General features: G+C 34.8%; 1 protein-coding gene and 1 long non-coding RNA gene across 13 annotated transcripts in view; one reads left to right on the top strand and one right to left on the bottom strand.

The window, feature by feature from the left end:
• The window catches only part of LOC140496962 (uncharacterized), a 238,544-nt gene extending 238,097 nt beyond the window's left edge, over positions 1 to 447 (bottom strand). For 10 of the 11 annotated variants that reach the window (XR_011964469.1, XR_011964470.1, XR_011964467.1 and 7 more), the window contains exon 1: positions 223 to 447. This is a non-coding gene — a long non-coding RNA (uncharacterized lncRNA). The remainder of the gene's footprint in view (positions 1 to 222) is intronic. The other variant, XR_011964473.1, reaches the window with a different exon arrangement.
• A 90-nt stretch (positions 448 to 537) lies between these two features.
• The window catches only part of SPIN1 (spindlin 1), a 222,617-nt gene continuing 208,657 nt past the window's right edge, over positions 538 to 14,497 (top strand). The window contains exon 1 of one of the 2 annotated variants that reach the window (XM_072597385.1): positions 538 to 631. The gene's annotated coding sequence lies outside the window, so the exon portion shown is untranslated. The remainder of the gene's footprint in view (positions 632 to 14,497) is intronic. The other variant, XM_072597388.1, reaches the window with a different exon arrangement.

The raw sequence follows: 14,497 nt of genomic DNA on the forward strand, positions 1-14,497 counted from the left end.
ATAACTCTGAGACTTGAGGTTTTTCTATTAGTATTGTTGATGAGCCCCCACCAGTGTGATTCCCATTTACTATCCATTTGATATATATCAACAAGGATGTTTACTAAAGTGGTATAGTAAGAACAATTGGTACAAAACATCACCCTCCAAAAAAATGCTTAAAAGATAGTCTCTCACAAATACACACAGAGTAAAGTGTGTTCAAGCTTAGAGAGAACTTACGGTCAATGGGTAGTTAACTCATAGCTCCTAGAGTTATATGAAAGTTCCTTTGTCCCTTCCTTCAATCTTCATGAACTTCTCCTGAGGTGCCCTTGTAAAATCCTGAAGTTTCATTTCTTTTACTTCACTTTATTCATGTTCTATGAAGCTGCCTTTACTGTCTAGTTTTCTCTCCTTCAGCTGCAAGATGGATGTATTGCTTGTTCCTGGTACAATCTCTTCAATGACATGAACAATGGGAGGGAGGAGGAGTGTGACACTCCCTATGACCTCACTCACTCCTTGCTGGCTGCCCACTTATACAGATACAAAGGCCTGCCTTCTTAAAGCACTCTTGAAGCTTACCTCCTAAAGTAGATAATGGATTATCCCAGTGGAAGCTCCTTCTCTAATGTACATAGGATCACAGGTATGTCTATTTCTTTCAGCCAATTTCAATATATTTCATCATCTTATTTCATCTAATGGTTCAAAGCACTTTATTCCTTCCTATCTTAATTTTATGTTGTATACAGCTAACTTATACCTTTGATTTATTAACTCTGAAATGAAGATACTAGGTTGTAAAGCATTGTGTTAGTTATTTTAATGGGGTGGTGTTTGAAACACCTCTCTTACATAAATGTATATAAAATGCATCCAAAATGAATACAGAGTAGTCGGGAAAGGGAAATCACTAAAAGCTAAGAGGATCAGGAAAAGTTTCACGTATAAAGAGGCACTTGAGTTGTCATAAAAAAATGCAAGGATTCCAAGAGGTGGTGATGAGTAGTGAGTTCATTCCAGGCATGGGACATATACAGAACATAAAGATGGGCACTGGTATGCCACATGTATGAAACAGTGAATACACTTGTATGGCTGTGTCTCATATGCATGTGAGGAAATAGCATGCAGGAAGACAAGAAAGGTAGAAAAGGGCAAAATTTAAGGAAATCTAAATGTCAAAATACAGAATATGTACAAAATGAATACAGGGGCAGCTAGATGTCACAGTGGATGGAGTGCTCAGCCTGGAGTCAGAAAGATTCATCTTTCTAAATCTGACTTCAGACAAGAACAAGCTGGGTGACCCTGGGCAAGTCACTTAATCCTGTTTGCCTTAGTTTCCTCATCTGTAAAGTGAATTGGAGAAGGAAATAGCAAACTACTCCACTATCTTTGCCAAGAAAACCCCAAATGAGGTCATAAAGAGTTGAACATGATTGAAACAACCGAACAACAAATGTCAAAATAGTAAATTTTAATATTTGATCCTAGAAATAATAAGAAACCACTGGAGTTGGTTGAATAAGACATGTGACATGATCAGACCTGTGCTTTAGTGAAATTACTTTAGTGTCTCTGTACAGTATGGATTCTAGTGGGGAAAACTTGAGGTAGAGAGACTAATTAGGAGATTATTACAAGTAATCCAAGTCAGATGTGATGAGGGCCTGAAATGGGCTTGTGGACTTGTGAGTGAAGAGAATGGGACATTTGTCAAACATAGTATGGAAATATAAACTGCAAGTTTCAATGTGGCATAAGTATGTGAGAGTAGTAATCAAGGATGACATTTAGGAATTTGGGTGACTAAAAAGATTGTGGTGCCTTCAACAGTAACAGGAAAGTTCAGAAGGGAATAGGAGATGATAATGAGTTCCTTTAGACATGCTAAGTATGAGATACTATGTCACATCCAGCTTGCAATATTGAATAGGCAGTTGGTGATGTGAGACTGGAGGTAGGGAGAGAGAGCTGGATAAATAAATGAAAATTACGAACAGAGATGAAACTGACGAGACCATCAAGTGAGAACATATGGAAACAAAAGAGAAGAGAACCCAGGATAGGGTTTTGGGGGATACTCACAGTTAGTGGATGTGACTTGGATGAAGAGCCATCAAAGGAGATGGCATTCAGATAGGTGAGAGGAGAACTTGGAGAGAGCAACAAATCAAAAACCTAGAGAGAAGAGAGAATTTGAGGACTGGAGAGTACCACAAGATGGGAAGTCACAGGAGAGATTAAGTCTATTAAGATCACCTATTGAATACTTATTTTAAAAATAATGCTGACTACTTTCAAAGCACAAATCTTTTATTACAGTAAAATTCAACAGATTTTAAAAACCTTTGTCCCTTATTTCTTTTGAGGGTGATGTTTTGATTTCTATAATCCACACAAAATTCATTCAATAGAGCTGGCTTGCTTATCTATATAGAATTTCCTAAAAATTAACGTATGAATCTGTGTCTGTCTGTACATATATGTATATATATGTATATATATACACACATATAAAATATGTACATATACATATATATGTGTAGGTATAGGTATAGTATATATGTATACATACTTAAATGAATCTGTAACTTCAGGAGTTTCAACCAAGAATACAAAATGCTTTCTCATCCTGTGCAACACTCATTATGAGAGTACAAAAAAACCCCAACACTTTGCCTGGCCACCTGTCATTCATTGTGCTCATCACATGACCAGTACACCGTCTTCTCTTTCTGTCATACTAAATGTGTGTGAGTATATAGATATGTATGTATGCATGTGTATATATACACATATATATACATATACATACATAAGTATATGTGTAATATAAATACAGGATATGGATACAGATATGGATAATAGCGATCATATAAATATAGATTATATATCAATACAGAAAGATAGATAAATATTTTTTTACTGAACTGCCATGGTCTTCTGGTTATGTATATATGCATGTATTTGCACATACGCATTCGAATAAGGACCTTGGTGTCTGGTACCCTATCCTGCCAGATGATCCTCAGAATCTTTCTAAGACAGTTCAAATGGAAGCGATTCAGTTTTGTGGCATGGCGCTGGTAGACTGTCCATGCTTCATAGGCATACAACAATGAAGTAAGTATAACAACTCTGTAGACCTTCAGTTCGGCAGTCAGTCTAAAACCTCTTCTCTCCCATACTTTTCTTTGGAGCCTCCCAAACACTGATTTAGCTCTGGCAATGCATGCATCAACCTCATCAATGTGTAAACCCCTGGAAAGTACACTACCAAGGTACCAACTTCTCCATTTGTTGTAATCAATGTTTCTACATATGGATGGTGTAGTGCTGGCCAATGGAGCACCTGTGTTTTCTTGGTGTTAATTATTAGGCCAAAATTATCACAGGCAGCAGAGAATTGATCCATAGTTTGTTGCATCTCAGCTTCAGAGGTTGTACAATCATCTGCAAACAGAAAATCATGCACCAACACTCCCTCCACTTTGGTCTTGGCTTGTAGCCTTTTCAAATTGAAGAATTTACCATCAGTATGGTAGCTGACCTTGGTGCCCTGTTCATCCTCATTGAAAGCATTTGACAACATGGCTGGAAACATCATGCTAAAAAGCATGGGAGCAAGCACACAGCCCTGTTTCACTCCACTGGTGACTTAGAAGGCACAAGAGCATTGTCCACTATCCAGAACCTGGGCAAACATGCCATCATGAAATTGACATACGATACTGATGAACTTCTCTGGGCAACCAAATTTTGACAAAATTTTCCATAAGCCCTCACAACTCACAATGTCAACGGCCTTGGTCAGATCTACAAACATTGTACATAGACCTCTGTTCTGCTCCTGGCATTTCTCCTGGAGTTGTCGAGCAGCAAACACCGTACTGACTGTTCCTCAAGTCTTTATGAAGCCACACTGGCTCTCAGATAGATGACCATCTTCCAAGTGAAGGATGCATAACTCTGATGGGCTGGTCGCATTGTTTGAAAGCAAAATGTACACTTGCCAATAAGACTATTTTATGGAGAACTCACATGGGGCAGGCGACCACATGGTGGTCAGAAGAAACAATACAAGGATACTCTCAAGGTCTCTCTCAAGAACTTTGGATTTGATTATGCGGCATGAGAGACACTGGCACAGGACCACTCAACATGGCATGTCCACATCAGAAAGGGTGTTGTGCTGTATGAGCGAGGCACAAAGTGAATGTAAGATCTGTAAATTTGAAGTATTCATCCCAAATATTCACATGGACTATCTGTGCCCAGTCTGTGGTAGAGTATTTCAAGCCTGTATTGGTCTGATCAGCCACAGTCAGACACATTGAAACCTGAGTTTATCATGGTGATGTCATTTGGTCCTCTTTGAGAATGAAGGACAACAGCCAAGGTATGTACACATACAGGCATGTGTATGTATGTCAGTACTTGGCACTTTTCCAAATTGTAGGTATTGACAATATACAAGCACATTGGTTCACACGACTTAAAAAGTAAATATTTATCATTAATCAGAAGAAAGATAACACAGAGCAATGGATACAGAGTCATCCTTGAAACCAGGAAGACTTCAGTTTATGTATTCTGACCCATACTGGCTTTGTGACTCTGGGCAAACCTCTCATTGCTCAGGGCAACTCTCTGAGAATGTAAATTACAGGTGCAAATCTGCTTTAATAAAATGAATTTCCTTGGGAGTTCCCTACACCAATGAAATCAGAGGTCTAGTCCTGATCCCCACCCCATCCCCATAAATCCTGAAATCAAATAGTCTCACTTCATAACCATACTGAACACTGAGCAAACATCCCCCTGCTGTGTCCCCTTCTCTCTCCCCCTAACCCCACCTACCAAGGACCACTATAACCTCATAACAGAGTAGAATTCATAGGGCCTCAACTGCACAAGCCATGTTCATTCTTTCAGCCATGTCATATTTATCATTTTGCTGAGTTTCCAACAATTTCTCAGTCTTTCTTAACCCAGTATCCCTAAGTCAAACTCATCTTCTCCTCATAGAACTTTGATAACTCTCCTGCTGCTTTATACTGGTCAAAGTACCCCCCACAAGAAATGTTTTAACTCAAAGGCAAAGATAGAGTTCTATCAGACTTCCCTTGTCTGGAGGCCAAATGCAATTAGACTTTCTGCAAACCTTGTATCCAATTCTGCCACAGTCCCTATAAGAATTCCTCTCTGAGTCTGTTCCATATACTGAACTCTTGCAAATTTCACACTTTTGGGATCACTCCTAATTCTCAGGAGTACAATTCAGCCAACTGTGAACCTTCTTGGGGCCCATGTCCAGGAAATATGAAAGTTTCCTTCTCCCATCATTCCTGGTGACATTCTGGAATAACAGGAGGTAAAGAAATGGTGGTAGTTGGTTGAGAAAAACTAAACCACTCCTCTTTTTCTCCTCTACTACCCAATCCGTGCACAGTTTGAAGAAATATTGCAGCCCTCCTTCCTCAGTTTTTATATTATATGTATTTACTAAATTATATTAAATGTATTTATATTAAATGTATCTCATGTACTGTCTCCTCTTTGGGTTCACTTTCCTTAGTATTCTAATTTTCTGACTGTAAGGGATCCACATCTTTCTTTTATGAAATTCTGTCTTAAAATTTTTTAGTGCTTTCAGTCTCAGAAAATATATGTCCAATGACATATTTTAAATTTCAAATAATTTTAGAGCCCTTTGTAAGGAGGTTACATAGAATCAAACAACAAAATAAGAGCAAATGACTTGGACACAAGCTGAAACTAAAATGGCAAATGAAATAATCACTTTTTAACAGCAATTTCCCTTTATGAGAAAGCCACAAAAAGAAGTTAGAGTGTATGAAAGGTAAAGGGATTACAATGGGATCAATAAACAGAAGTCTTCAAATATCAGAGGCTTTATCCTTTATAGAGTTCTGAGCTGGAAGTACTTTTGGAATTCAGAAGGACAAGACAAAAGTTAAGAAGTACACAAGTTGATGTGGTCATGGATATAGAAGAGAATGAGAATTGACATGAGTTGCAAGAAATGAGTATTAAAAGGTAGAACTGAGAGTGAGGAAAGTTTCTGGTTGAGTTATATATTCTTTATGTACATATTCCAAGGACAGGAAATAAATTCAGGGTTTGATCATTTTCCTGAGTATGAAAACATGAAAGTAATTGCGTCTGGTTAGAAAGGGCATCACCAAATGAAGAAAGCATATTTTAAGAACCACCAACCTTTCCATCAATTACTCTGTTTCATGTTGTCTACTTTAGTTCTCCAAGTTGTCACTACTAGGTTTATTTCCAAAAATGATTAGATAAAAAGGAAAAGAACCTATGTTCTAAAATGTTTATAGCAGTTTTTTTTGTGGTGGTAAAGAATTGGAAATTTCAGGGATGCCCATCAATTGCAGAATAGCTGAACAAGTTGTGGTATATGATTGTGATGGAATACTACTGGGCTATATGAAAGGATTAGCTGAATCATCTTAGAAAAACATGGAAAGATTTGCATGAAATAATGAAAAGTGAAATGAGCAGAACCAAGAGAACATTGTATACAGTAACAGTAATATTGTTTTAAGAAAAACTTTGAGGAAATAAGTCATTTTGAATATTATAAATACACAAATTAACTATAAAGGATATATGGAGAAAGACTATCTGCATATAGAGAAATAACTGATAAATAGAAGTATATATAGAATAATTTATATTATATAGTATACACACGTTATTTACATATGTATATATACGAGACATAAAGAGAAAGAGAAAAAAACACCTATTTATGTCTAATGGTGGCTATTCCTAGGGCAAGTGGAGGGGGGCAGGGAAGGAAAGAAAAGAAAGAAAGGAAAGAAAATTACATGATACATTTGTTGCATATTTTAAAAAGAGTAGCAGGTTGTACATGGTAGATTTGCAATTTCATGTGCAATCATCTTTTTTAATTATACTATATTATGAAAATGTTTGTTCTATTCCATAAATTAAACATAATATAAATTTTTATAAATAACAAAAATAAAGAAATAATTAAATAAAGAAATTTATCATAGAACCATAGACATAGGTCTGATTCATCTCAGAGATTATCTACTCAAACACCTTCATGTTGCAGATGAGTAAACTGAGGCCCAGGAAAAGTTAAATAAATTGTCCAATGTCAGAAGTGTGATTTAAATCCAAGGCAAATGAATGTAAATCTTATCAACTTTTTCAATTGGAGGTTTACTGTAAATCTAAATGAAAATGAAACTACATATTTTTAATTTTTCTTTATTATAATCTTGATAAATATGAACATTATGTACATATAAACTCATAAATTTCTATTAAATATTGCTTTAATTTTAAAGTACACATTGAATCAGTCAGATAGGTGACGCAGTAGATAGAACACCGGGCTACAGTCAGGAAGACCTGAATTCAAATCCAGTCTCAGATGTATACTAATTGTATAACCCTTGTCAAGTAACAACTTCTAATTTGCCTCAATTTCCTCATCTATAAAGTCAGGATAATAACACCTACCTCCTAGGGTTGTTGGGGGCATCAAATAAGATCATAATTGCAGAGTTTAGCATAATGTCTGACACATAGTAGGGATTATGTGTTAGCTTTTATAATTAATAATTAATTGTAATAATAATTAGTAACTGCAATTATTTGCCAAAGAGTTAGGAAGTACATTTCATCATTTTTTGTAGTTGTGATCAGTCAATGCATTGATCAGAGTTCTTAAGTCTTTTGAAATTGTTTTCCTTTATATACTATGACTACTATTTTAAAAAATGGTTTTCTTGACTTCACTCTGCATAAGTTGAATTCAAGTCTATCCAAATTTTTCTGAATCATCTCTTTTGTCAATTTTTTACTGTATAATAATATTCCACAGCATTCATGTATTGTAATTTGTTCAGCCACTCCACACTTGATTGGAATCCACTTTATTTCAAGTTCTTTGCTATAACAAAAAAATGACACTATAAATATTTTAGTATATATGGTTCCTTCCTTCTTTCTTTGATTTCTTTGATATATTCTGAGTAATGGGTCAAATTGTTAGTTTAGTGACTTTGGGAAAGAGGTAAAAAGTTGTTTTTCATGAGAGATAGCAATTGAAAATGCATAAAGTTGAGAGATTAAATGTCTTGTTGGAAGAAGAGTAGAGGACAGTATTACTAGATCCCAGAGTAAAGTAAGGGGAGGGAGGGCAGGGGTTGAGGTTTAAGAATATTGAAAAAGTAGGAGAGGGGAAGGTCATGAAGGTCTTTAAAAGCCAAACAGAGAATTTCATATTTGATTTTAGAGATGATATGGAACCATCAGAGTTTATTGAAAGGAGTATGACACAGTCAGACTGAGCTGTAGGAAGATAAATTTGACAGCTGAGTAAAGGATAGACTGAAATGAGCAGAGACTTGAGGCTCAGAGGTCAACCAAAAGATTATAAGGTATGACCTTGATGAAGAAACATTTTACTGAATTGGCAAGGGTGATGTGTTTAACACTGTTTTAAGAAGAGCGATTTGACAGTGGAGTAGAGGATGGAATAGAATGAGAAGACAGGACACAGTGAGACCAATCAGCCAGCAATAGTCCAAAAGTGAAGCGATGAATACCTGAAACAAAATGATGGCAGTGTCAGAGAGAAATTGGTGGATATACAAGAGATCTTGTGAAGATAGAATAGATAGGATTTGGCAACAAATTGGATCTAGAGAGATAAGAGTGGGTGCGGATTTGAGAATGACACATTGCAAATCTGAGTAACTGAGAGGAAGGTGGTACCCATGACAATAATATAGAAATTAAGAAGAAGAAAGGATTGAGGGTAAAATAATGAGTTCAATTTTGGAAAAGTGGAATTTAAGATGTCTGAAGAGGATTTTCTGCACAGAGATGATCATTGAATCTATGAGATCTGATGAGATCACTGATTAAAATATCATAGAGGAAAAATAGAAGAGGGTCCAGAGGACAGACACTTGATCGGGTTGGAGAAGATAGAATAAAATGGGATCCCTTGTGTATGTGGAACAGTTAGCCTTGGCAAGGAGAAGGGCTACTTCTTCCGATGATATAGGGTAAAGGAGGAGAACATGGCAGAAGGCACCTGAATGCTGTGAGATGAAAAAGAAGGGACAAGAGGGGGCTCTCAACAAACAGCTTCATTTTTAAAGTTTCATTTTTCATTTGTCAAGGTTCTCAGTAATAATTTGGGGAAAATGTTAATAGGGGAAGCCATGGGATGTTTGGGAAGGAAAGAAAAGGTTTGAGAAAAACACTATAATGAGTGGTATAATGAATCAGTTAGGAAAGCATTAAAGGAACTTTTTGCTGTAATGGTTTAGTTGACCTTATGTAACATAAATTCATAGTGAACCTAATCTGCATGTTTTCATTATTTTCTCTAGCTTCATTAAGCACTACATAGATAAGAGCAATGGCAGCAGATCATCCAAATACTCCAAGGGACTAATCCAAAACTGAGATTTGGAAGGGCAAGATTGGTGGTGAGATAATGGCAGAAAGGTCTCAAGAGAAGAGGCTAGGATATAATCAAATTAGTTTATCAAGAGATCAGTCTGAGGAAGGGAGAAGAATGTAGCCAGAACAGAGCCGATGTTCTGGGAAAAAAATGAACAAGTGAAGGATTGGTGGTCACCTTGAGATTGAAGTACAAAGTTAGGGGTTATTGATGTTGTTCTTTATTTTTAAAGAAGACCAATGACATCACAAGATGATACCTTGACTTGGACTTGAGTTGGATTTAAGTGAGGCAGAGTTGTACAAAATCATCAGCCTCATTCTCTCTTCCAGAATCATCAAAGCCCAGTGGCAAGACAAAAGTCAAGATCACTGGCCATGGCCTGGGATTCAGTGTTTGCAATAGGCATCTTTGATGTCTGACCAAGCTCTAAGTGCTTCACAGTGCCTGCTTTAGATACCTTGATGATCACTATAACAAATTTTTCTCCTTCACCCATTCCACCAGAAGAAGTCTTCACATGCTTAGGGTTGGCATCCCCCTAATACACTGATAGATTCGAGGCCTGTTGGCTATCTTCAACCTGTTTTAGTCTACCTGCCAAAATGGTTTCATAGGAGTGTAGTAGAACATCACTTTAATAGTTTCATGGAGGACAGATTGGAATGGGGAGAGATTTGAGACAGGGAGAGATCAATTAGGAGACTAATTACAATAGTTCAAGTGAAAGGTAATGAGAGTCTGAACCAGGGCAATTGCCCCTGCAAGTACACAAAGGCAATATAGAAACATGTTATGCTGAAAACAAATGCCAGAATTTGACAGTTTATTAGATTTATGGGATTAATGGAAGTGAGCTGTTGAACTAAGAATTTGTGAGTATGGATGACTAGGAGACTGGTGGTGTCTTCAACATTAATTTACAAGCTAAGAGCAATAGGTTTTCTGGAAAAATAATGTGTTCTCTCTTTTTTTTAATATGTTGAGCTGACTACAAGATATTTAGTTCAAAATGTGTTAGTGATGTAGCTGAAGAGATAGAATAGAGCTCAAAATATAGATCTGAGAATCATCTGCAGAGTTAATAATCCTACTAGCAGATGAGATCACCAAGTGAGAAAACAGAAGATTACCCAAGATAGAGCCTTGGGGAAAACTAAATTAGCAAGACTAACCTGAATGAAGATCCTGCAAAAGAGCCTGAGGAATGATCAAATAAAGGGGAGGAGAATCAGGCATGAACGATGTCACAGAAACCCGTGGAAGAGAGAAAAGAGCCAGGAGGAGAAAATAGTCAACAGAGTCAAATTTTCAGAAAAGTAAAGAAGTATGAAAAAAACTATTAGATTCAGCAATTAAGGATCATTAATTACTTAAGACTGAGAAATTTCAGCTAATTTATGAGATTGGCAGCTAGATTAAAGATAATTTAGAAGCGAGTAAGAAGAGAAGAAATGAAGACACTGAGAATAATTGACTTTTTCAAGAAGTTTAGCTGAGAGTAAAGGAAAGAGACAGGTTAATCATTAACAGGAATGGTAATATTTAGTGACTTATTTTTTTAAGAATAAGGGAAACTTGGGTACGTATATACATATACATAACAGGGAAAGAACTATTAGGTAGAGATTAGCAATTAGAGACAGTGAGGGGTTAATCGGCTAAAGAAGAGAAAGGATGGGTCACAGTTACAGGTAGAGGTTTTGTCTTTGGCAAAAAGATGAGTTGCCTCTTTTTAAAGACTATAATAAATAAGAAAAAAATTGACCATATATCAGAGATGAGGAGAAGGAGAGAGAAGAGAACTCTTGGGAAAAGAATTCAGTTTTGAGGGTGGCTTGCCACATTAAGGAAAGGTCCATTTTTTAATATACTGTTTAATACTTTTAGCATAAAAGAGTATTTTATTTTGTCTTAAGATTTTTCTGTATTTATTCATTTATTAATTTAATTTATTCATTTAAATATATTTTATGTTATTGTTTTATTATTAAATATATACAGGTAAATATTTACAGGTTACATCTAGTATTACCTGTAAATATTAAACCAACATTATATTTATGATATAAATCTAACCTAATCATAGTGTATAATGTTTTAATATGTTGTTCTTTGCTAACACAGAGTGTTTATAGGGTGTTTGAAACTCTTATTTGTTTTAAAATATTATGGCATGAACTACACTAAAGTCTTTGTGATATCCTGTATTTTATTCAATATTTCTTTGCATCAGTTTTCATTAATGATATTGATCTACAGTTTTCTGTTTTATATCTCCCTGTTTGAACCAGAAACACATTTGCCTCCTCAAAATATTGTGAAGTATGCTTTGTTTCCAATTTTCTTCAAACAATTGATCCAACATTAGAATTAATTTTTTGAATTAATTTGATGGAACTCATTTGTAAATCCATCTAGTCCAGGTTAATTTTTTTCCTCTGGGAGTTCCTTATTGGTTTATTAAATTTTTTTTCTGGGACTGGATTATTATTCAGATCTCATTTCTTGATCTGCCAATCTATTTTTCTAAATATTCATCCACTTCACTTTTCAGATTGATTGTCATATAATTAGACAAAAGTTTGTTAAAAAGAACTCATTTTTCATTTAAAAAATTTTGACCACTTATTGTTCCTCTATTTTTTATTATCAAATTAGTTAAGTTTCTTTATTTTGCTAGTTTTCTCAAAGCTCCTTGTTTTATTTATCAATTTGATGGATTTTTTGTTTTTCTTATTTTGATCTATCATTCTTTTGATTTTCTTTTTGTGTGTGTTTGGCGGAACTTTTTTGATTTGTTGCTTTTTTAGGATTATTTTTCAGTTGCATTGGCAACTCATCGATCTGTTCATTCTGTCTTTCACTGATAAAAATCTTTAAAGATACAAAAGTTTCCCTAAAGACTGCTTTGGCTACACCCCAAAAGTGTTATTTCATTGTTTTTATTTTCTGTGATGACATTAACTATTATTTTTGTGATTAATTTTGTGACCCACCCATTCTTTTTTTAATTTTAATATTTTATTTTTTCAATTACCTGTTAAAACAATTTTAATCTTTGTTTTTTTACAATTTTGTGCTCCAAATTCTCTCCCATATTCCCTCCCCTATTCCCTCCTTGAGAAAGCAAGCAATTTCATAAAGGTTAAATATTTGCAGTTACATAAAATATATTTCTATATTACTCATGTTGCAAAAGAAAATAGACAATAAAACAAGAAAAATAAAAAAAATTCAAAAACAGAATGCTTTGATCTTCATTCAGATTCTATCAATTCTTTCTCTGAAGGTGAATAGCATTTTTCATTATAGGTCCTTCAGAATTGTGTTGGATCTTTATATTGCTGAGAATCGCTAAACCATTCACGGATGAACATTGTACAATGTTGTTATTACTGTGTACAATGTTCTCCTGGGTCTATTCACTTCACTTTGCATCAGTTCATATAAGTCTTTCCAGTTTTTTTTTCTGAAATCATCCTGCTCATCATTTCTTATCACATAAAAAGCATTTCAGCATAATCATATACTACAACTTCTTCAGTCATTCCCCAATTGATGAGTATCCCCTCAATTTCCAATTCTTTGCCACTACAAAAAGAGCTGCTATAGTTATTTTTGTACAAATAAGTCCCTTTCTCTTTTTAAAAAAATGTCTTTGGGATACAGAACTAATAGAGGTATTACTAGTTCAAAGGGTATGCACAGTTTGATAGCTCTTTAGACACAGTCCCAAATTGCTTTCCAGAAGGATAGGATCCATTTACAACTTCAAATACAGTTCATCCCAATTTTCCCACATCCTATTCAACATTTGTCATTTTATTTTCTGATATAGTAGCCAGTCTGATAGGTGTAAGGTGGTACTTCAAAGTTGTTTTAATTGTATTTCTCTAACCAATAGTAATTTAGTTTTTCATGTGACTATAGATAGCTTTGGTTTCTTCACCTCAACAACTGCCTATTCATAGCCTTTGATCTTTTACCACTTGAAAAATGACTCATATTCTTATAAATTTGACTCAGTTCCCTATATTGAAGAGATGAGGCCTTTACAAGAGTAACTTGATGCAAAAATTTTTTTTTGCAATTTTCTGCTTTTCTTCAGTCTTGGCTGTATTAGTTTACTTTGTTCAAAAATTTTTTCATTTAACATAATCAAAGTGATTCATTTGATATCCCATAATGCTCTCTATCTCTTCTTTTGGTAATAAATTCTTCTTCTATCCATAGCACTGACAGGTAAACTATACCACATTCCCCTTTTTTGCTCATGGTATCACCCTTTATGTCTAAATCATGTACCCATTTTGACTTTATCTTGGTATATGATGTGAGGTATTGTATAGGTGGTCTGTATTTCTTTTCTGCCAAATTGCTTTTCCCAAACAAGTTTCCCCAAGAGTTTTTGTCATATAATGAGTTCTTGTCTCAAAAGTTTGGGTCTCAAAAGTTTATCAAATATAATATTTCTATGGTCTCTCCCTAATGCTTATTGTATGCCTAATCTATTCCACTAATCCAAACAATCTGTTTCTTAGCCAATATTAGCTTACTTTAATTATTATACCACTTTATTATACATTTTAAAATTTGGTATGACTAAGAAGCACTACTTCATACTTTTTTTCATTAACTCCCTCAATATTCTCAATCTTTTGCTCTTCCAAATGAATTTTGTTATTATTTTTTCTAGCACTATAAAACAACTTTTGGTAGTTAGATTGCTATGTCAATGAATAAGTATAATAATTTAGGTAGGATTGTTATTTTTATTACATTAGCTCAGACTGCCCATGAGCAATTTAACATTTTCCCAACTGTTTAGATCGGACTTTATTTATTGGAAAAGTATTTTTTAATTGAGCTCATGTAATTCCTGTGTTTGTCTTGGAAGATAGACTCCCAAATATTTTATATTGCCTGCAGTTATTTTAAGTGGAATTTCTCTTTCAATCTCTTACTGTTGGACTTTGTTGGTAATATATAGATATGCTATTG

This window comes from Notamacropus eugenii, chromosome 3 (genome assembly GCF_028372415.1).
Source record: "Notamacropus eugenii isolate mMacEug1 chromosome 3, mMacEug1.pri_v2, whole genome shotgun sequence".
Taxonomy (NCBI): Eukaryota; Metazoa; Chordata; class Mammalia; order Diprotodontia; family Macropodidae; genus Notamacropus; species Notamacropus eugenii.